The sequence below is a fragment of the Canis lupus genome, chromosome 25 (genome assembly GCF_003254725.2).
Source record: "Canis lupus dingo isolate Sandy chromosome 25, ASM325472v2, whole genome shotgun sequence".
Taxonomy (NCBI): Eukaryota; Metazoa; Chordata; class Mammalia; order Carnivora; family Canidae; genus Canis; species Canis lupus.
In genome coordinates this window covers 16,220,205-16,245,023 of record NC_064267.1, presented here as the reverse complement: position 1 = coordinate 16,245,023, position 24,819 = coordinate 16,220,205, and the positions used below count along the sequence as shown (strand labels likewise).

Genomic DNA, 24,819 nt, shown 5'->3' with positions numbered 1-24,819 from the left:
TGAAGAAACAACTGGTGTGACAGGTATTTGGAAAATATTTGAAAAGCATGAGTGCATTGAGTATCTGGAAATTAAGGAGAGGAGACCCAGGAAGACTGCTTCTTTTACTATGTCTGCCTAAGAAATTATTCCACAAGTAAGTGGCTTAAAACAATCACAACATTTATTTTGCTCATGGATCTACAGTTTGGACAGGGCAGAGTAGCAATGGTCATCTCTGTTCCACCTGGTATCAATGTGGGTAGTTCAAAGAATGGACTGAAATCCTCTGAAGACACATTCACTCTCACAAGAAGTTGGAGAGTTGTCACAAATGGGGGGGCAGTTAAAAGATATGGTAGATGATCTAGAAGTGAAACATCCAGCTGTGGGTTCCAGAAGAGAACAAACAGAATGAACTGGAAAATTTCTAGAAGCTGAAGAAGGTCATGGTTCTTGAGATGCAAGGGGACTTGAAACCAACAAGATCAACAAAGCAAGATGCACAGCTAGACAGTCTAGTGAAATTACAAAGAAGTAATTTTAAGATTTTTCCACCAAGAAAAGTTAGATAACTGAAAACTAAAGAGAATCAGATGAACATCAGACTTCTCATCACTGATACCAGAGAATAGTGATGCTAACAATGAAGCAATATCTTCAAAGTAATTTGGTAAAACAATTCAAAATACAGAATTATCACATATCTATCACATACCTACTTTGTCATCTGAGTGTGAAGGCTAAATAAAAACAATTTTAGGTAATAAAAAGCCTTACAAAACTTACCAACTACAGATATTTTATAAAATAATTATTTCAGGAGATTTGCAAATGTGATATGAAAAATATGATGTAGGCTGTAAAAAAAAAAAAGGTGGCACACCAAGAAATCAGTCTAAGTTCCAGTTGAACTTAAATATTTGTTGGTAAATTGAGGGTAAAATTGATCAGTTCAACAACATTTAACAAGACAAGGAGGAGCACCTGGGTGGGTCAATGGTTGAGCATCTGCCTTTGGCTCATTTTGTGATTCTGGGGTCATGGGATGGAGTCCTGCATTGGACTCGCTGTGGCGAGCCTGCTTCTCCTTCTATGTCTCTGCCATTCTCTCTGTGTTTTTCACGAATAAATTAAAAGAAAATCTTTAAAAAATAATTAAAAAAATAAAAAGTCAAGGAAAAAAATAACAAGGAAACATGGTAGATAGAAAATAATATCCTTAACCTCCCAAGACTGTGGCAGAAAGGTGCTAGCATATAGTTAATCATCTAAATTTGAGCAAGTCCATTAAAAAGAACAAGGCATCCTGTATCATATATCTTTTATGACTTGTTTTACTTCATTTGATATTACGTTTTCAGCTTATGTCTTTGTTGATTGATAATAATAAAAATTGGGTTACTGAAATTAATTGCTCTAAGGAATACATTGTATGAGAAAATAACATTTTATCCATTCATTGCCCTCACTTAGAGGCAGTTATGCTTTAAAGTTTTTTTCACTGTTACAAGCAATAATTCAATAAATGCTTTTACAGATTTTTTTTGTGTTCACAAGGAGAGTTATTCTGGATAAAATCAGCCAATAGAATTAAGTCTCCAAAATGAGCATCTCTAATTTTCTGAGGCATGATCTGTTCCCCAAAGTGGTAAATAATTATTTAATTCATGTAAATGGGTATATTCAAATAAAAAATGTACAGAAGCATGCATAGGGATGATACATACACACTTCAGAACAGTTTGTATCTGTAAGGAGGGAAGGAAAAGGTAGAGGGGGGATCTTTGTGCTGAATCTGTAATATTTTTCTTTAAAGAGATCTAATACCAACATGATAAATTGTGTTAAAAAGCATTAACTTTTATAAGTGTTAACTGTTAAAAGTGGATGGAGGGCAGAGCATGTTTTATGCCATTTTCTCATCTTATTTGAAACAAAGGACCTGTATTATAAATTAAAATTGCCTATGTATTGGCCTGTATAAAAAAGGGTATGAGAGAAAAGTCTCAAGTCTAGCTGACTGTTGAGGATAAGTAACACCTTCTTAGGAGGTTAGCAGGGAAAGAGGAGCGTCCAGATTAAGAGGCTGTGTGAACCAGGGCAAGAAGGTGGGAAAGAGCAGGACATCTGCAGCTGTTGGTAAGAGATTGGTGGAAATTTAGATGCAAGGACTGGGTTTGGGACAGATGATTAGAGGTTCTGAAATTCTGGATTGAGATGCTAAATCTCTTGGATTTTATCTCATGGGCAGTGGGGAGCCACAGAAGTCTCAAAAATAATCTGGGTTCTAGAAAGAGCAAAAGAAGCCATCTGAAGGATGAATGGAGCTGGAAAACATTTTAGGTAGGCAGGCACTTTAGAATGTGCAATGATGCAGGTTAGGGAGGATGAAGGACCTGAAGAAGCTGTGGTGGGTAGGACCGGACCTGGTGATGAGCTGAATATGAGGCATGGACACCACTAGAAATTCATGGAACAGTCCTCCTAGTTTTGATAATGGAGAAGGGTGGTGCTATTAATTAAGACAAGAAATACAGAGAAATGATGAAACTTTGGAGAAAAGAGAGTTTCACTTCTCTGACTTTTTATTTTTTAAATTTTTTTGAAAAATTTTGAAAAGTTCTTGAAAACTTTTGAGACTTCTTGAAATCTGAAATTTACACATGTGTCATTCAGGGATATCAGTCAGCAGTGGGAAAGACTTACGGTCATCGAATGCTCATGGCATGTGTTTCACATGCATTATTTTATTTATCTTGTGACAACTCATAGCACACGGGGTGTAACAGGTGCTTGGGTTAAGTGACATGTAAGGTTTGGGGCTCAAGAGCAGCTTTGTCTAACTCCCAAGGAAAGGGAACAGAACTAGCTAGTATGTGCTGGGTGCCCTCTAGGGTGTGATTGATATTAAGCATGACCCACTTACTTAATTCCCTAAGTAGCTTAGATTCTACTGCCATCCCCATTTTACAGATGAAAAGATTCTGACCTTCCATATATTATGTAAACTGTGGTCACTTAAGGTAGCTGAAGATGGTGTTCTGGCTAAAGTCACAGGCTCTGGGATCCTACTGCCTGGTTAAGCTGCAAACCTCTTGGTGTTCTTTGGGTCTTATGCCCCTCCTCTCAGCCTCAGTTGCTAACTGCACCTTCTCAGCAGTAATGGGGTCATACACATGCATAGCACACAGAAGAATGTTTAACATGGAGTGAGGTGCTCAATAAAAGTGCACTATCGCTAATTATTAAACACATTAGATGTTATCATCCTCTTATAGTGGCAACGCTATACCCATGTACCTCCAGCCAGGGAGTGGTGGAGCTCATACTGAAATGCAAATTCTCCAAACCCCCAATCCCGTAATTTTCTCTTATGTGTCTCTGCCTGCCTTTCTTTAAGACTTCCAGAAGTATCTGATGCATGTTGGAGAGTTTTCTCTCAAAGATGCATGGAACAAAACTGCGTTGGTGTTGGAGAGAGGAGGGATCTTCATTTATCTGGAAAACCCACCTATCAGCCACCTTACTCACCCATTCTGTGTACAATGAAAACATTACTGCTCTTGGATTGATTTAAACCACATGATTGCCCTCTGTTATTCTGCCCAGGATCTGCCATCGGCTGTAGAGAGTCATGTTTCTAAGTGGCCTCCCTCGGGCACCAAACGTTGGATCCGTGTCTCGAAAGCTGTGAAGTTGGACAGCCGTGAGAGAACACTCTCCTTTCTCTGGAGGAGAGAATGTCATTTTCAACACATTGCTGTACAATTTGTGAAAGAATAAAAAAGGCTTATGATTTTCCTGTGACATCGGATGGCAGCTGGAAGTTACCCTGGAAGAGCAGTAATGTGCCCTGACACTGCTTTGAGGATAATCTCCCCAAGAGGTATCAGACCACACATGTGAGGTTATTACACTCCAGTTAAATTCCTTCCTCCTTCCTTCTGTTTAAAAGCTCCGCTGTTTCTCTTTCATCCTCCAGAGGCTATCTTCCCTTTGTGATGTGGACTGTGGCCACTGCCCACTCCCGTTGCTCATGATAAGCCCGTTTCTCTTTCAGATTGCACCTCTCAGCTCCATATTGTGACAGTTGGCTTTACTTTCAGTTCAGAGGCAGCAAAACTCAACACTTGCCCAAGAGAAAATGCTAAGCATTATACGAGGCATCATACATTTACCTCTCTCACATAAAAGGCCAAGAAGAGCTGCCTTCCTCTCCCTAAATAACTGGAGAACGACAAAGAAAGCATTTACTCTTCTTTCTCTCTCTCATGTTTGCAACTCAAGGCTTAGATTTTGGTAGAGATTTATGCAGGTAAAATTCTTTTCCCTTGGACTCAATGGTGAAGAAATTACCTACTGAAAGCCTGTGCAAACATGACTATTTTCAGAATGTTCTATAGTAAAGAAAAGCGGCTTCATAATTTTAAAAGGGGGGGGGTGATTCAGAGAACACAATCTTTCTGTGAAGTACACCCCCCTCCCCCAAACTGATTTCATTTAAGAATTGAATAGTTAAATTTACTGCGTTTCTGAATCCTGGCATCACCGTGATGTTACTTCTGGACCCACTGTCTGTGCCAACATTTCTCTGTGGTTTTTAGCCTTTTTTATCCACTCTTTTATGTTCCTAGGGGACCTCTCGAGCTGTCATGTATGGTTGACCTTGAACCAGTGCCCACGATGCTAATTTGTAACGACTAAGCTTTGCAGCACAGTTGGCTGATCCAAGGATTCTATGACATCCATATTTGCAGCCAGTGATTTTCAAGTACTTTGAGTTTCAGACTTATAACAATATAGTAAGTATCTTAAAAAATAATACAGATTATTGTGGCAATACTTTGACTATTTCCTGTTAACTATGTCTGACTATTTTAGGTTCTGTATTCAACATATTCATTCAACAAATAATTGAGCACAAATTGGCTCCAGAAGTGTGTTGGAGGCAGGATAGTGGGGATTGTTTTTCTTCCCACATGGAGCTTACAGTCTAATGGTGACCAAATAGCTCCTCGCATGAAGCATGGTCACAAGTGCTATGAAGGAGACACAAAAGGTGCTACAAGGGCATGTTGCTGGGGTGGATAGAATCTAAGAGGACATGTCTAGAGAGATCATCCTGAAGAAATGACACCAAGCTGAGATCTGAAGGGAACCTGAGAGTTCTTGGGTGGGGGAGGACATTTCAGGTTCAGGGAAGAACAGGAGAAAGGACTGGGGGTGAAGGAAAGTATGGCCAACTTGGGACCTAGAGGACAGGCTGGTGGGTGGAGGGCTGAGGAAAGAAAGGAGCAGCCACAGTAAACCAGATTGTTTAGAACCCTGATGACCTCTGGAAGGATTTTAAACTTCATCCTGAAGGCAAAAAGAAGCCTTCCCCTGGTCTCCTGAGACCTTCATGTTGGGGCCTCAGGTGCTCAATAAAAGAATACCAGACAACGGGATCCCTGGGTGGCGCAGCGGTTTGGCGCCTGCCTTTGGCCCAGGGCGCGATCCTGGAGACCCGGGATCGAATCCCACATCGGGCTCCCGGTGCATGGAGCCTGCTTTTCCCTCTGCCTGTGTCTCTGTGCCTCTCTCTCTCTGTGACTATCATAAATAAATAAAAAAAATTAAAAAAAAAAAAAAAAAAAAGAATACCAGACAACATGTCCTTCCTGGAAAACATCCTGCCAGTGGCAGAGCTGTAATGCAGGGCAAGTGTGTCCTTCTGGAAGTTTGCCCAGCAGAGGAAGGGTGGAGCTGAAGGGAGCTTTGGTGTCCTGAAGCCTTCAATCATTCCACGCACTCAGACTTCTCATCCACCTCTTCAAAAGCGCAGTTCTGGTCCTTTCAGTATGGGTATGTAAATGAGCAGGCTTATGCCACAGGGTCGTTCCCTGGGCTCATGGCTGCCTGTGTCTTGTTCCTCCTCTTGGTCACAGCCCTCCTGGGGTCCTGGTCTAGGAGTCTCCCAGGGGATCATTCTTGTTCTGGCTGGAAATGTATTAGTAACAGCAGACATTTGTCTTCTCCCCCTTCCTTCATTTCCCTTAACTTTTCCATCCTGTCTTTCATCTCTTTTTAGGTCATTATCCCCAAAACTCTTACAAGCTTTTTAGTTGAACAACCTTTTGTTGAGTATGTTTGACTGTGTATAAATGTGGGGGCCCCCAAAATATTATGAACCTAAGTCTAAGAGGTAGAAGTATATAATTTCCAGGAGAGAATGAAGGAGAAAATGGTTGTGATGGTGGGTTATACAAAGATTTCTTGAAGAAGTTCAAAAAGCCAAAAACAAAAGAAAAAATATCTATAAATTGAACTTCATAAAAATTAAAAGACAAAACAAAAGCTTTTGCTCTTCAAAAACCCTATTAAGAACATAACAAATGAGGCTAGAGACTGGGAGAAAATATCATAAAGCTTTTCTGACAAAGGACTTGTTTTGAAAAACATAAAAATAAAAAGAATATGAAGAATCTAGGGGGGAAATGAACAAAAGGTTGGAGCAAATTCTTTGCCAAAGAAGTGATGCTTTATATCATTAGCCATTAAGGGAATATACATGAAAATCACAATGAGATACCAACTTATACGAACTAGAATGGCTAAAAAGGAAAGACATTGACCATATCGATGGCTGGGGATGTGGAGCAACCAGAACTCTCATAAACAGCTGGTAGGAGTGTAAAACTGTATGTCCAATTTTGGAAAATGATTTGACAGTTCTGTGAAAAGTTAAACATATACCCACCATATGACCCAGTTATGCACTCCAGGGAGTTCTCCAAGAGAAATGAAAGGAAATGTCCACACTAAGATTTGTATGGGAGTGTTCACAGCAGCCTTATTTGTAGCAGCTAAATCTGCAGACAGCTACCATGTAGCCATCCAAGTCAACTGACATGTGCCACCATAAGGATTACATCCTAAAATGCCAGACCGAAAAGAAATGTGCATCATGTATGATTCCATATATAAAACTCTAGAAAATGCAAACAAATATGGATCTAGAGAATAGAAAGGAGATCAGTAATTTCCTGGGGACAGGAGTGGGGGTGGATAACAGAGGGCATGAGGGAACTTGTAAAGGCATAAGGGATGTTATCTTGAGTGTGATGACGATGTTATACATGCAAAATTCATCTAGTCAGACACTTAAATATGTGCAACTTCTCATACATTAATTCTACCTAAATGAAGAATGCTAGAAAGTATGGAAGCTCTCCTTGACTTCAAGAGTTTTCTGTTCTAGGGCACCTGGGTGGCTCAGTCAGTTAAGTGGCTGACTCTTGGTTTTAGCTCAGGTTGTGATCTCAGGCTCCTGAGATCCAGCCCCACCTCTTAGGCTCTGTGCTCAGCATAGTCTGCTTGTACCTTTTCGTCTTCCTCTGCTCCTCCCCCCTCTCAGGCTCTCCTGCGCTTTCTCTCTCTCTCTCTCTCTCTCTCAAATAAATAAATAAACACATAAATAAACTAAAAAGAAAAAAGTTTTCTGTTCTGATGGATCTGATTATTTTTGTTGACCTGATCTAGGAAGTAAGGTCTTTAGAATTATTTTAGCCTCTTGTGGGATCTCTAGGATGTCCTGAGATGACTATACTGTTTCTGGGACCATTCAGCGATACAAAATAATCAATAGACACCCATGAGTTCATGCTTTGGCCTTTAGGAATGAGCAAGGCCTCAGTGGGCCTATAGGGAGAAGTGAGTTGAAAGGTATCTCACCAAAAATAACAATGAAACTCAGTTAAGTCGAATCATGTCAAATATTATGCTAGGTTTTCTGCATGCATTTCATTTTCACAATGACCTTGTGGTTTTGATCCTTGTTTTGTAGCAAGAAAATGGAATCAGGGAAGATAAACCACTTGCTCTTCAAACCTCATTCAGACACGTGAGGTTTGCCTCTTTGAGGCTTGTGGTAAGTACTCGACTTCACAAGCTATTTTTCCTATGACGATGAAATTCATCTGTTACAGATCTTTGTGCAGTGTTAGCATTGCAGATGCTGAAGATGATGGCCAGCTCATCAGCGTATCTTGAACAAAAGACATTAAATGATTTCATCAGCCAAGAGAAGAAACCACTCCAGGGTGATGAGCTCATGGCCATTGACTTCCAATTTATTTTTAAAATTGATATATAGTAAAGTTCATTTTTTTTTGGTGTATAGTTGTGATGATTAATTTTATGTGTCAACCTAACTGGATCATAGGGTGCCCAGAATTTGGCTAACCATTAATTTCTGGGTGTTCTGTGAAGGTATTTCCAAATGAAATTAACCTTTAAATTGGTGAATTTGGTAAAGCAGATTACCTTCCTCAATGTGAGTGGGCATCATCCAGTCCCTTGAGGGTACAAGTAGAACAAAAAAATTGAGGAAGGAAGAATTCTGTCCTTCATGCTTGAATACTTGGGCTAAGATATCCATCTTTTCCTGTTCTCAGCATTCCTGGTTCTCAAATCTTTGGACTCAGGCTGAATTAATCCCTGCCATTTTGGATCTCCAGCTTGTGGGTGGTAGATCATGGGCCTTCTCAGCCTTCATAATTGCATGAACCAATTCCTATAAGAAAATTTTCATATACATGCAATATATATGTAACAACTCTATTAGTTTTGACAAATTTACAGAGGTGTGTAACCACCATGAGTCAAAAGAGAGGACAATTCTCTCACCCCTTAAATTCCTTTATATATGCTTTTAGGAAGCCATTTCTCCCATCCCAAACCCCTAGCGATCTCTGACTTATTCTTTATTCCTATAATTTTATATTTTCTCAAATGTCATATAGATGGAGTCATAGAGCATCTAGCCTTTCAGTCTGGCTTTTTTCTCCTAGACTAAAGGCATTTGAAATTCATCAAAGTGGTTGTGACTTCACTATTTGTTCCTTTTCATTGCTGAGTATTCTGTTGCAGGCAGGATCCACGGCACACCTATCTACTCCCCAGCGGAGGCACAGATGGTTTGTTTCTGGTTTGGGGTGATTATGAATATAGCTGCTGTAAACATTGGCATACAGGTTTTTGTGTGAACAGGGATTTTCATGTACTTGGAAAAAATATCTGGGAGGCCCCTCCCAGAACCCTGATACTCTGTCTATTTTTTTCCAGCTTTTTTCTGTTTTATTTCTATTAATCTATCCTCAAGTTCACCCTTTTCTCTGTCATTTCCATTCTGCCATTAAACCCAGCCTATGAGTTGTTTATTCAAATATTTTATTTTTTAGTTTGGAATTTTCCTTTTTTAAAAAAAAATATAATTTCTACTTCCTTCTGAGGTTTTCTATTTTTTTCCTCATTTCAAGACTATGCATTTTTACCTCATGGAGATGATTATAACAGCTGCTTTAACACCTTTGTCTGATAATTCCAACATCTGGGCATCTGTTGATTGTTTTTTGTTTTCACTGATTTTTTTTTCCCTGCTAGGAATTTGTCAGCTTTTTCTGTTTTTTTGGATGCTGAATGATTTTGGAGCACTTCCTGGGCATTTGAATATTGTGCTGTGAGACTCTGGTTACTTATATCTTTTGGAGATTGTTGATTATTTATTTTAGCAGGCAATCAGCCCCTTTCAGTTGAGACCACAAGTTTTGTCTCACCTTCCTTGGGCTTTGGTTCAAACACTGGTTCAGTTTGCAAAACCTTTTCTGTGGTATTTGGGTTTACCCCATGCCGGCTCCCCTCAGGGGTTAGTCTGGGATCTGGGTGGTGGCTTGTATTGTACTTGGCTTTTAAAGCATTTGCTATGCATTGAGGAGTCTGCTCTGTGTGCATGAAGCTTGGAGGAGCCTGGGGTAGCTGTTGGATCATGCACAGGATTTGGAGATGCTTTTATTTATTTTATTATTTTTATTATTTTTAAAAGATTTTATTTATTTATTCATGAGAGATACAGAAAGAGAAAGGCAGAGACACAGCATAGGGAGAAGCAGGCTCCCCCTGGGGAGCTTGATGGGGGACTCGATCCCAGGACCCTGGCATCATGACCTGAGCCAAAGGCAGATGCTCAAGAGTGAGCCACCCAGGTTCTCTTTGGGGACACTTTTAATAGCCCTTCCCTCCCAGGGGTTTCTCCACACTCTTGGACTTTCAGGGTGTTTTGTCAGTTTATGTCCAGAAATTCCAGTTCCCTTCAAATCTTTTGCCTTGTCCTTCCTCAGATTGAGTTGTCTCAGGCTGCCCTCAGCACAGTGAAGAAAGAAAGGAAAAAGGAAAAAAAAAGTAATGAGCATTTTCCCCAAGTTCTTCAAACCATAGGGATCTCTTTTCCTGTTTCCCCTGCCCAGAGACATGGGTTTTTCTCTTTGTATTTCGGGATGGCTGTCCCAGCATGCATGGCCACTGGGAAGTACAACTCTCAGAGGGACAACTGGCCTGGGGGCTGGGCCTGGAGAGGAGAGAGAAGCAAAGGAAATGTCCACCTGCCCCCACCCTCCCTAAGCCGGCACCCAGGTGCCAAGAAGGTTCGGATAGATGCTGATATTTTTTCAAGGAACCTTATAATCTGAGTAGAAAGAATTTTGTCAAGGGCCGCTAGATTTCAAAAGCAAGGAGGTAGAGAATTTGATGAGTATGAACACAGATTAGGGCAGCATAGGAGGTATGTGAAGAGTACATACAAAATACATAGGGTAAGACCTCCACTTATGTAAAAAAAGCATCTTTATAGCACTTTTTTGAGCAAGAACTTCTGAGACATATTATTTTCATGCAGTTCAAATCTCCATTGTCAGAAACAAAAATTTTTTCCTCTACTTCAGAGAAATCAGGTCAAGATCAAAGCCACACAGGTGAAGTCCAGGACCTGCTGGAGTTAAGACTGAGCCATTTGGAGAAGTGTGTAGAACTCCCAGCTCACTCTCCATCTCATTATGGGAAAGAGAGGGAGGCGGAATGAGGAACGGAAAGCAGAAGGGGCCACAAAAATCCACTCGTTTCAAATGGGAAGAAAAGTCAGAATGCCAAGAGAAAGGGTCAAAAGTAAAATATTTAAATTATTTTACTGGTAGTTTATGGATGCCAGCACCACCTGTGAATAGTCAGATAGTTGGATCAAAGTGTTTTGTTAAAATGTGTTTGGATGGCAAATTTGTGCACTCCATGGTGCAGAATTTTCATCCTCAGTTATCTGGATAGTTTCCCCAATTGCCATCCCTCTCCCCCTTTTTTAATGTAGAGAGCTCAACCAGAATTTATACTGTCTTGTCATTGTGGTTAACAGTACTGAAAAGTATTTATTTATTTATTTATTTATTTATTTATTTATTTATTTTCTGAAAAGTATTCATTAAGCCAATAAAAAAATCAGTTTTTCACCTCCCTTTTCTGTGGAAAAGGGAATCAAAAATTGATAGGTTAAGTGGTAGAAGATGCACCTACAATTGGATAATAAACACCAGATTACTAAGACTACATGAATTACATATTTAATGTGTGCGCAGGCCGAGGCCAAATTCAGAACGCTTTCAGAGTGGGTTAAATGCTTCACGAGTAAATGTGGTAGAGTTAAAATAATTGACATCTTTCAAACAGTCTGGGGAGAAAGCCAAAGGAAATGGGCTTTTAGGAGCTTGCATGATAGAAGTAAGGAAGTAAAGATGTAGCATTTAGCTTCTCCATGAGTGATGACCAGATAGAACTGGACTGGCTGGATGAATGGAATGGGAGAACTGAAGTTTGTTGGGATAACCTAGTGTTGGGTTCTGAATTCGATGTCAAAGCCACCAGATAGATGCCATAGAAAGTCCCACAAAATGTCACAGAGAAGGTGTGCCTAGGTGATGGGTGATGGGTTAGGAGCATCCCTGAAAAATTAGACATCTCAAGTCCTCTATAGGAGCTTAACTGTGGGAGTAAATAGCATTGGACTTACCTGTTTCCTCGAGGGTGTTTTCGATTCCTTGGGACAGGTTTCGATGGATGAGTGAGGAAAGCCTGTGAACAGGATTAAGTGTCAGATTCAGAAACTGTATGTACTTTTTTGACTCATCCAAAAAATATGTGCCATGCTGCCCTTACTGATTGTTAGGTCAGAGTTCTTTCACTTTCTCCATGTCACAAGGAACAATCAAGATGGAAAATGGACAGCAGTTGTGTAATACGTGCAATATCATAATGATAGTAAATAGAGACACGTGTGATAGAATGAACTCCTGGGTAATCAATTTAGGTAAAATTTTTAGATATAGAGTGGAATCAGTTTCACCCAAGTATGTGTTTCCTTTTACCTATGGAACAAAATCATTTGGGTTTGAAATTCTGATAAGCTTTGATGGATATCTTTTTATTTTAAAGATTTTATTTATTTATTTGACAGAGAGAGAGAGACAGAGAGAGAGAGAGAGAGAGAGATAACACAAGTAGACAGAGTGGTAGGCAGAGGGAGAGGAAGAAGCAGGCTCCCTGATGAGCAGAGAGCCCAATGTGTGGATGTGTGGCTTGATCCCAGGACCCTGAGATCATGACCCGGCCAGAAGGCAAATGCTGACTGAGCCACCCAGGTGTCCCTGATGGGTAATATTGAACAACAGAACCAGAAGACAGAAGGGCTTGAGGGTCAGGGCATTTTACATACGACTCGTAAACCTTGGGCATTTCAGAAACAATATGCGAAGATGTCTTCCCAAGAGCTTTACGGCACGATTCACAGCTTTCAACATCTTTGGCTGAGATTTGACACTAGGAATTGAATTCAAGCAAGTTGAGTCGATGTGGGTTTTACAGAGAAGGAGTAAGGGAGAACATAGCCCTAAGCACTTAAATACTCAAGCACTGTGTTGTCAGAAAAATGAGTATTTGGCTGTCTTTGATAATTATAGATTTCTAATGATCTGTTCAACTAAAGCATTTCTTTAAGAAACACTTATCAAGCACCTGGGCTGTACAAGATTCTGTTTGGGTATTGATAGAAGAGGAAGTTGATTAGATGATTTTAAAAACATTTCTTTGAGATTCCTTTTTGCCATATGTAATGACTTGATCTCACGAATAAAAGGCTGCCATCCTTATATCCTCATTCATTAATGTAGAGGTTTATAAACTTTCTTGATTTGCAGCACCTTAGTGTCTTAGTAGTTTTGTTTTTTTTTTTCAGAACACATTCCTGAACCAAAAGAAATACCCAACAGTTCTGTTTGTTAAGTAGTTCAGTCCAAATAATGTAATAAATATTTATGTCCTGAAAGTAGCCATTTGCCAAATGCTGCCCATAAATCAAAAGAAATAATAACATTTTTACTTCACTCTTAAATAGCCATGGCCAGTTGCTAATGGGATGGGCTTGCCTGCTGGGCACTGCCACAACCATTCAGACCTCAGACTCATATTGGACTCTGCCATTCTATACACTGATTTTCATACTGTGCTTGTTTTTTCATCACACCAACAGTAGAAATCCAGCTCTACAGAGCTGTGACATTATTGAAAGACATGTGGTATTGTTTAATGCCGAAACTGTGAACTACCTTAAGCATGTGGTTTGTGCAGCATCCAACCAGGCCTGTACGATTGCTGTTTGCCTTAGGTTGGTACACTGTGCCCTCCACCCATCCCTTTGGTCAGGAGAAGGCACGAGACTAGCCCGGATTCAAGGGGCTGGGTCAAAGATTCCACCTGTGGATGGGAAGCAGCAAAGAATTGGAAACATCTGTCCAGCATGACAGCTAAGTCAGTTTTATTCCATATTTCTTTTCTTTTCTGTTCATCAGCTCTGGGAGGTTGGGTGGGATCCATTTGTCAGACAGAGGGGTGGACTGAAGATTCATTCAGAGGTGAAGGGAGCATTATAACCCTATGAGCCCAGCAAGGAAGAAAAGGGCAGAGAATGCCCATATAAACATTTATTGCAATAAATAATTAGAACTTAAATTTCCTGGTTGTATAAAAGTTATAACCCATGTGCTTCACTTCTCTGCAAAGTCCCTTGTATACCTAAGTGTTGTTTTCTAACATAAGACAGTTTCCTAGCATATAAATCAGCAGGGCTTTTCTGCTTCAATAACAGAAAATCGAATTAGAGTGACTTCAATAAATAGAAGCTTTTCTCACCAAACAAGCAGACCAGAGGTAAGTGGCTGCTGGCGTTTGTTCAGCAGCTTAGTGACATCAAGGCCAATGATGATTTCATTTTTCTGGTCTTTTTTTCTCACGGTTGCCAGGTCGCTGCTGCATATTCAGCCACCATGTCAGCAGAAAGAGGAGCTAGAGTAAGGGAAAGAGCAAGGGATTTAATCAGCAAAGCAAAAGCTTCTCAGGGACACAGGGAGGCTACTGCTAATGTCTCAACAGCCGGAATTTTTTTTTTTAATTTTTTTTTTTAAATTTCTATTTATTTATGATAGTCACACAGAGAGAGAGAGAAGCAGAGACATAGGCAGAGGGAGAAGCAGGCTCCATGCACCGGGAGCCCGACGTGGGATTCGATCCCGGGTCTCCAGGATCACGCCCCGGGCCAAAGGCAGGCGCCAAACCGCTGCGCCACCCAGGGATCCCTCAACAGCCGGAATTTTAACCCAGAACCCATCGCAGTTAGGATGTAGCTTTGAAGGAAGGGAGCTGTGAATGGAAGTTGGGTGTGACGGGCGTCTCCCTAGGCCCCCATGATCCCACCTCCTCCTGCTCATACCTATGTGCAGGTCTTTTCTTTTAGGGTGTGTTATACCTAGAGCCTCACCTCTAATGGGAAGACTATAGCACGAGGAATGACATGTCACTTCCAAGATTAGGTTTCATGGAGCTGACTTCTGTCTTGCTTCTCTTGCGTTCTCTTGCTCTCCATTTGGATTGCTTGACTTGGAGTGACCAGTTGCCACATGGTGAGGGAAGCTTGGACAAGGCCCACAGGAGTGAGCACGGGCATGGAGCTAGAACATGTGAGGGGCCAGGACAGGACCTTCCAACCCCAGTGGAGCCCCAGGATGACTGCAGTGCTGGCCGACAGCTTGACTGCCTCCTCCTGAAAAGATGTGATCCAGACACTCAGGTCAGCCACATTTGATGCCTGCATACAAAAGCTGTTTACCATTTTAAGTGGCTACCTCCTAAGCTGAAGTGCTACTTTGCACTAGATAATGAATACCTTGGTTCAATCAATTAGCCACGTCAGTGACACCTATGTGTGATAATATTAACAACAACAAGGAAAAAACTCCCAAACTTCTTGATGAGAAGCATATTGAGGGTATCTTGAAAGCTGAAGTAAATTAAGTACACAAACCCTCCCTGCCTTCAAAGATAGTTATCTCTTCAAGGGTTCTTGATTAATATGGCATCATATAAATTTTTATGCAGATTATGCTGCTATCACCTAGTAGAAATGCTTCTTTAAATGTTTCATAGGCATGTTGTCTACTTCTCAGGCCAACCATCCATGTTCAGATTTTGATTTCTGTATGTGTAAGTCTCTGAGTCTTCAGGACACCTTTCACAGGCAGAAGTTACTCTGACCATCTTCTGGTTGTGAGATTTTTGTAATGATATGTGATACCTTTCTTTTTTAGCACGGTTTAGTTTTCTAACATCCCAGTGACTGCAGTTCTTTTTAAAATTAGTTAGTTATTTTTATTTGAGTGTAGTGAAACAGAATGTTACATTACTTTAAGGTGTACAACATGTACTCCTCATGTTACAGATGCTGCTTCAGCCTCAGAATACTATGTATCTCAATTTCTTTCAAAGTTCTCTATGGTGTAGGCCAATCTTAAATATCAAAAGTAGGTTCATTTTTCTCCAATATACATGGAGCAGGCTGATTACCTTCTTCTGTCTAAATATGCTCTCTCATTCTTGCTTTCGGGTCTTTGATCTTTTTATACCATCATGTAAATTTTCCCCGCACATCCCCCCCCCCACACTCCCTACCATGAATAGAAAAATTAACATTATTCAAAATAAAAAATGTTCCAGAACTCAACAATTTTTTTTAAATCTTAGTTCCAGAAATATTTACTCATTCCTACAGCATACCAGACATTTAGCACCTACAGCATCCCAGATATTTCCTATGTGTACTCTACAAATTATAACAACTTATATAACAAACTTTAGCAATGACAAAGGCATTATTCTATCCACTGTACAAATGAAAACAGTGAGGTGTATAGAGGTTAAATAAAATGCCTAAAATCACAGCGAGTGAGCAAAGATCGGAACTCAGGTGGTCTGAATCCCAAATCCTTGCTCTTCCCTCAAAACAATACTTCCTCCTTTTAGATATGGAGATGTGTTAATACCTTCCTCAAAATAAACCAAAATTGAGAATTAATTACCTCTGTCCTTTCCTTTTAATCCTTGAGCAAATCCTTTGCACTTAGGATCAAAAGTAGTTGCAATGATTCTCTTGTTGGACTTCTGCCTTCGTTACTTTAAGAACCTTTTATTATTGGCTTCAGAGTCCCTTGTAAGGTGCTCCTTGAATTAATCTTTGGCATACCTAATTTCTAGTTTGAATTCGGCATTTTAGCCTGTGTGGGTTTCACTGTTTACACTTGGGTAATTTTTTTTCTTCTAAAATCATCAGCCTTTTTGTTAATTGAAATCTTAAACTAACGCATCGTCATCTCATCAGTGATTTCCTGTCAGCATCTCTTTTGCATGCTCTAGAAGAATCTAATAATATTAAATATTATTTAAATAGAATTTTATTAATGCTTAGAAAAGTCTATTCAAAAATTATAAGAGAACCAGGCTTGAGTTGTGAATTGCATGGCTTTCTTACTGCAGAGGAAGCCACTGAATTGTAATAAACAGGACGACCAGTTTGGTTGAGATGTGTGTCTTTGTGCCTAGACACAATGTCAGTCCCATTATGTACTGCATCTCATTAATTGAGAAAGGAGAAAGTTAAGGGAATGCCATATTTTCAAGTAGGCCATGGGAGCTGATGCTAGGGAAATGGAATAGAAACATTTCATCTCTCCAGAATTGGATTAAGAATATTAAGAAATTTGACTATTAAATTACCCAAACACCTGGAAATTTTCATTCTGAGATGCTTGGCAAGCAGAGGCTCAGAAAAGGCAAAGCGCTGAGAAGGATTCTGACAAAGTCCTAAGCTAGTCAAGTGGATACTGCAAAGCACAAAGCACTTTGAGGGAGCTCCAGGGAAATGTGTGGTAATATGACATTAAGAAAGCATTACAGCTCCATTTTGTTTACATTGAAATATACTTTTAAAAATTAATTGACTGGGCGCCTGAGTGGCTCAGTCAGTTAAGTGTTTGCCTTTGGCTCAGGTCATGATCCAAGGGTCCTGGAATCAGTCCAGCATTGGGCTCCCCGCTTAGCGGAGCCTGCTTTCCCCTCTCCCACTCTCCCTGTTTGTGCTCTCTCTCTCTCTCTCTCTCATAAATAAATAAAATCTTTAAAAGAATTAATTGACAATTATCCCAAGGAAGGGATGGAGTTGAGGGTTATAAAAAGAATTAGTTAATTGAGGGCCTACCATGAGCAGTCAATACATAATGCACATTACCAAGACAAAGTATGAGGTGCTTATGAAGCTGGAGGGTGTGGGTTGCCTGGGTAGACATGTGGCTGCAACCTATAGCAGCCACACAAACATGAGTGAGTCTCTGAACCCTTCTTCATCATAGTTTCCTCATCTGTAAAAGGGAATAATAATAGACCATGCCTAATCAGGCTATCACAAAGATCAAATGAGTTAATAAGTGTAAGGTCTTGAAAGCAGCTCCCAACACAGAGTGAGTACTCAACAAAATTAGCTATTATTGACGATTAATTGTGGGGCACAAGCATAATAGACTCTTGAGTTAGAAGCAATCTTAAATATCTTTTGCTTAGCTCTCTACCTGTGCTTTTACCTAGTTTTTTTTTTTTCTGACCTCATTTTGAGGTTTCTTTAAAACACAAACACACACACACAAACAAACAAAAAACCTCTTTGCTCTATAGCAGTAGAAAACTTACCATTACACACAGAAAAGTTATAGCTTCCAGGTGACTTAAAGGCTAGAAAAATACTTTCTTAGATTGAGTAAAATCTATATTCAATAGCTTCATTTATCCTTCTTTTTTCAATCCACCGAAGGCACATTCAATTTCTAATGACTCTTTCAGATTTGGCCATGATATGTTCCCTAAAATTTTTCTTCAGACTGATCATTCTTATTCTTTCAAAACTTTCTTCACAGGTCATCTGGTTTTGAAACCTTAAAAAAAATGGCCACTATTCACTTTCCATCTTGTTGGCATACCTTTTAAAGCCTATTTTTTCAGAGCTGAATACAACTCTCCAGAATGACCTCTACTGATAAGGTCAGAGCAACCTATGGATGTCACTGTAAAATATGTTGCTTAAGACTTTGAGGATTGTTTGACCACTAGAAAATATTGACCCTTGTCAAAGTTATTGGTAATTTCAATCTCTTAAGTTTTTTTATGATTAATCTTGTCTCCATGCTCCTGTATTTGTAAAATTTGTTTTATTCCCATCTACATCCTTCCTTTCTTCTTTCTTTCTTTCCTCCCTCCCTCTTCCCTTCTTTCCTTCCTTCCTTCCTTCCTTCCTTCCTTCCTTCCTTCCTTCCTTCCTCCCTCCCTCCCTCCCTCCCTCCCTTCCTTCCTTCCTTCCTTCCTTCCTTCCTTCCTTCCTTCCTTCCTTCCTTTTTTCTATTTCTTTTTTGCTGAAGCTAAGTGCTGGTCAGGATTTATCTCTATTATATTCCATCTGGTACAATTTAACTCCTTTCTCCATACTGCTAAGATAATTTGGGATTCTGTTTCTGATATCCTTTCTGTTTGTTATTCTTATCCATAATTTGCAAGTTTGATTATGTGTTTCCTACAGAAGAGCAAACTATCACAGGCTGCTGACTCACTTCTTTGAGTCTAGTCCAGCATGCAGTAGGTACAGGTGAGAGGGAGCCCAATGGTTCTGCCAAGTAACAATAGAAACTTGACAAAAACGAAGCCCTGGTATGAGAGAGATAAAAATCAGCCCAAAGTAGTTTTCACTGAGGCAAAATAGTTTCAGCAGGTACATTTTAAATTTCTCTGGGTAGACAGCTGCCTACCCATCAGCACTGTAAAATGGAAAGGACAGCTGGGGAGAAGACCGGTGTCAGAGTGTACAGGAGTGCTATCAGGCTCGGGCTAATTCATAATTCTATGCAATTTCCTCCACCCTCACCTCTCTACTCCCTGTGGGCTGGGCAACTATGGACGCTAAAGAGATGATGCTGAAATAGAGTGGAGTCAGCATGAACATTTAGATTGAAACACAGGAGGCTCTCCTTCCTGGAGAATTCCTTCCTTCTCAAAGTCATCAGAAGTGCATCGGCTGGAGCCTGGAATTTATCTCCTTCCTCCAGGTACACATTACCTTAAGAGATGCCTAACACCCTCAGGAAATACATGCTCACAGGAGATAATAATGAAATAGTTTAGGATTAAAATCTCTGTAAAAAAAGACAACAAATAGAACAAACTTAGTTATTAAGCAGAATTAAGAAATCAGAAAGAACAAGAACAGAAACTAAGGATAATGAGTACCTTAAAAGAGATAAGAGATTATATGAGGAACATGAAGCAAGAATAAAAAAAGAATTAGAAAATGAGTCATTTAGAGTCACTGAGTATAAACATATAATGGTTGAAATAAAGCACATGGTAGATGAATCAAATGGAAGAATGTGAATAAGGCATAAAAATGAATTAATTGGCTGGGATATTTTGTCAAGGAATCCTTTCAGTAGGCATCACGACAGGACAGAGAAAGGCAAAACATAAAAGGATTGCTAAAAAAAATGAAGAATAGACATAAAAATGCCATAATATAATAGAGGTCATGAAAGTGAGAAAAAAATGAAATTATAGAAACAGATTATTTCCTACTGTAACAGAAGTCTGGAAGACCTCAAGTTGTAAATACTGTTAGAACGCCGTAAACTAAGAAAAAACGCACACTTAGATACATTGTAATGAAGTGTGAGACTATCAAAGACAATAAGTAGTTTTTAAAAACTTCCAGAGATAAAAAGCAACACTTGTAGTAGAAAGGAAACAAGGATCAGATTCATATCAAAGTTCTGTGAGAAAGGCAACGTTAAAGTGTTTAAAATGTTAAAAAACTTTAACATCTAATTAGAGTTCTATATTAAATAAACTATCAATTTAAATGCACAGTCTTAGATAAGCAAGGCTTCAGAAATTTTACCAACTACCCTTTTTAAGAATCTTCCTTGAGGAAACACTTAAAAAAAAAAAAAAAGTAGGTCCCTGAAGGCACTATTAGATGGGAAGTAAAGTTAAGATTACTGTTAAAATTAAAACAAAAACAAAAACCAAAACCAAAACCAAAACCAACGCAATCTTAAAAAGGGAGGGGGCGGGTACCTGGGTGACTCATGGTTGAGCATCTGTCTTGGGCTCAGGTGGTGATCCTGGAGTTCCGGGATCGACTCCCACAACGGGCTCACTACAGGGAGCCTGTTTCTCCCTCTGCCTGTGTCTCTCATGAATAAATAAATAAAATCTTTTTAAAAATCCAAAGTTATAATGATTTTTGAAACAATATCAACATGGCTGGGTGAGTAGAAGGAGTGGAAGAGTCAAGTGGGGACTGGAGCTATTATGTTACCACTTCATCAAGGAATGAGGTGGAAGGTGGAGCTTTAGTTATGGAGAAGCCTAAGAAACTGATAGGAGAAAATGAGCAAAATATGACAAATAATGAAATAAGAACGAAGATGGCTAGGAATCAAAAGGTAAAAATGTACAGATTGGATAAACAAAATTTAATACTTATACAAAAAACAGTAAAGTTAGAGGGATAGAAAAAGATGATGAGATCAGTACAAAGTAAAGGAAATATATATTAATAAAAAGCAATCATTTTTAAGAAAGGATAATAAGGGATCCCTGGGTGGCGCAGTGGTTTAGCGCCTGCCTTTGGCCCAGGGCGCGATCCTGGAGATCCGGGATCGAATCCCACTTCAGGCTCCCGGTGCATGGAGCCTGCTTCTCCCTCTGCCTGTGTCTCTGCCTCTCTCTCTCTCACTGTGTGCCTATCATAAAAAAAAAAAAAAAGGATAATAAATATGTATATGTGTGCATTAAAAAATTACCTTGGGGAAATAAACAACTGAAGGAACTATGGGGAGAAATAGATGAATCAACAATTAGGAATGGATATATCAATTGGAAAAAATTAACAGGTGGTGGAGTTGAATGCATAATCGGTATAAATTACTTTCGTCAAATAGAGAACATACCTTCTCAAACCTCAACAATTTTTAGAGAAACATGATCACACATAATATAAACTCTGATTACACAAGTAGGAGAATAAGGAATCAATAACAAAAATAGCTGAGAAGTCTCATATGTTGGCAACTTGAGAAAATCTGAATACTTGAGGAAGAAATTATAAGGGAAATTTCAGGATAGAACAAATAGCACAGCTGTGACACAGGTAGTGCAGTTCTTAGAAGGAGATTTATAGCTTTAAATACATTTTCCTCAGAAAATAAGGAATAATAAAAACACATTCAATCAGCCTATACTCATGTTTTCATTCAAGTCATGGGTGACAATGTTGAAGGGGACTGAACCAAGACCAAGGGTCATAAGACTTCAAAGACCTCCCTCTGTTAAATCAATTTATTAATTGATAATCCTGGAGCAGGTATTCCATCATGACACAAAAACATTAAAACTCAGGCAATAGGGGTACCTAGGTGGCTCAGGAGTTGAGCATCTGCCTTTGGCCCACGTTGTGATCCTGGGCTTCTGGGATGGAGTCTCACATCGGGCTCCCTATAGGGAGCCTGCCTCTCCCTCCGCCTATGTCTCTGTCTCTCTCTCTTATGAACAAATAAATAAAATCTTAAAAAAAAACAACTCAAGCAATAATTCTTCTTATGACATAGTAAGGCATCATTGGTATCATTCTGTCAAGTGACCCTTAAATACAGATTTGTGCTATCTATAGCATTCTCTTTTATGTTCCAGGCAATTTTCAAAATAAAGGAGAAGGAGGAGCAAGAAAAGGAGAGGAAGAAAGGTGAGGAGAATTTCTAGGAAATGGTTATTTTGAATGCTTCCTGACTCCCAATGAATATCTCTTTATTTTAAAATTATTGAGCATTATTTATTTACTAATTTGTTCAAAATATTTCCTAAGCTGAACATCAAATTTATCAGCTTCTATAGTTCGTAGTACCGACTATCTCTCTTTTTGAACATTGCAACTGTTACCCATCCCCAGTCTGGCTTTCCTTATGTTTTCTACAATTCTTCTAAATTTCACAATTGAAAATCTCTGTGGCAGGTAGTAAGGTGCAAGCTAGGAGCACGGGTGAGAGTCACTGAAAATTAATCACACTAGACTCCTAAGATGATGATGCCTTTGGATAATTAGTTATGATCATGATAGGAAGAAAATCTGGGAACTATTTTTTTTCTTTCTTGATCCTGAAAGCTCAGTGATCAAGAAAGCCAATGGACAAGATCAAGATGTATTTTGGAAATTTAACCTGTTCAAGTAGAAAATAACTTTTTATGTTTTTTTTGTTTTGTTTTGTTTTTTTACTTTTTATGTTTAATAAAACATTGTTCTTACTCTGCACATGTGATCATCTATTCCCATCGCTCATTGTCCTGTGTGTTCCCAACCAAGGGATATTTTCTTTCATTTATTGCATGAGCCCATATAAGATTGCTGAAGTTTAAACTTTTTAAAGATATGAAATGACAATGGTAGTGTAACAGCATATACAAGGCATTGGGCATCCATCCAGTAGAGAACAAAAACAAAACAAAACAAAACAAAAAAACAAAAAACAAAAAACTCTGCTCTTAGGACACTTACCTTGTACACAGACAGGGACAACACGGTGGAAGAAAGTCTCCTAAGCCTAGGAAGTTTAGAGTGAATATATTGTTCAAACTCAGAGGGGAAGCCTGGGTGGCTTAGAGGCTGAGTGTCTGCCTTTGGCCCAAGGTGTGATCCTGGAGTCCCAGGATCAAGTCCCACATCAGGCTCCCTGCATGTGGCCTGCTTCTTCCTCTGCCTGTGTCTCTGCCTCTCTCTGTGTGTGTCTCTCATAAATAAATAAAATCTTAAAAAAAAACCCAAACAAACCTGGATATTTTTGAGAGTAAGTTTGGGGGCACTACTAATAGTATGTTGGGACAATAGGACTGTTGAGGGTAAACCAGGATGTGTGGTCTCCCAACTTAGAGAGGATAGAATAGGTTTGTATAATAAGCCATGACAACAGATGGTACCATTTCTTGGAACCTACATGTGCTAAGCACCCTAACAAGCACTGGGCACATCATTTCTTTTACAGTCCTGTGAGATGGATTATTGAAGCTTTTAGAGGTTCCCAAGTTGTTAGCACAGGAGTGAGATTTGAACCCATTGAAATCCAAAGCCAGTGCTGGTAATCAGTGTGCCTCTCATCGTGGCTGTAAGTGTGTGCCGTAAGTCCCCTAAGTGAGAGATTCTCTAGAAGCTTGAAAGAAGAAGCTTCAGGACATTTAGGGAAACTGATATTTTATATTTTACAGGATGACTAGTCATCTTCTAAAAGGCATTATACCAAAACCAAACCAATCTCTGTTTTGTGGCACTCAACAGAGTCAACTGAAATAATGTGAACAAGATGAAAATGTGAATAAGCCCAAGAAGGGATGAAAGCCATGGAGGCTGGGTTGGTGACAAATGACTCTGTGAGGTCAGGGACATTTACAGAGACCGTACAATTTTTTTGTGTCCATGTCATGAACAGTGGCCATTATACCTTTTCATGTAGCTTTGGCCACTACCATTAGTCTTAGAACAGGATAGTCTTATTAGTCTTAACCCGTATTTTTAATGTTTGCACATTTTTGATAAGCAACCAGTTTCTAAAAGATGTTGACAGACTCAGAGGATTGAAATAATTTCATTACACTACTTTCCAATTGTCCACCTGTCAGCCCTCACATCATTTGTCCAGGGCACTTGCTATATACTATGAACTCTTTGGGGCTAATGATGTAAAAAGAATTTGAACTTTCAACAGTAAATAATCTGCTAGATAGCGGCAGCTGGCTGGATAGAAACCATCTCTGGTGCCATGAACATCTTCCATCCTGCCAAACATTTTTGTCCTGTGGCACACCATCCAGAACTCACTTTATATCCTGGAAACGTTCCCTGACTAAGCACTTTTGGTCCCAATATTCTTATCTCTCATGTGGCAAATGTGTTTCCCTACTAATGTGTGTTTATATGTACATATGTATAAAAATGAGGATTTGGCAAGAAATGGAAATGGACTTATATAGATAGACTGCCTTTGTTAGTGCTAATATTTATCCATCCATCTTGCCTCACTCTGGATTACTGGGACTCTGTATGTAGAGACAATCCCTATCTCAAACTATAAACAACATCTTAGCACTTATTATATAGTGTGATGGAGCTAACAGTACCTCAATAAATGCTCCCAGAACATTATGACTTTCCAATCTCTGTTTTGTGGCACTCAACATAGAGTCAACTGAAATAATTGTACTGCATTTGCAATGAAGCACTCAGAAAAAGGGATGAGTTGGAATGCATGCTATGACACAGTTTTATACAGCAAGGTACATGTCACTGTAACTTTTCTCTTTGCTAAATTTAAAATGGCCCCAAGAGGTGATTTCACTAGGTCACAAAACTCTTCTTTCTTTTTAAATAAATACAGTTTCTTTTCCAGTAGATAAGAAAGGAAATATATTGGCTTCAGGTTATGTGAGGTGAGGAAATCGGGGGAGGCTATCCTATTTGAAAGGATAAGAATGTGCACAATGAAAATAGTTAGAGAGCCCAGGTTCTGGTTGGCACCA

General features: G+C 39.4%; 1 long non-coding RNA gene across 5 annotated transcripts in view; it reads left to right on the top strand.

Moving 5' to 3' along the window:
- Window positions 1–24,819, top strand: part of LOC112669535 (uncharacterized) — a 63,732-nt gene that overhangs the window by 10,115 nt on the left and 28,798 nt on the right. For 2 of the 5 annotated variants that reach the window (XR_007405897.1, XR_004818316.2), the window contains 3 exons: window positions 3,592–3,868; window positions 4,617–4,784; window positions 7,808–8,129. This is a non-coding gene — a long non-coding RNA (uncharacterized LOC112669535). Of the gene's footprint in view, window positions 1–3,591; window positions 3,869–4,616; window positions 4,785–7,807; window positions 8,130–21,948; window positions 22,001–24,819 lie in introns of those variants that run through there. The other 3 variants (XR_004818320.2, XR_004818325.2, XR_004818321.2) reach the window with 3 other exon arrangements.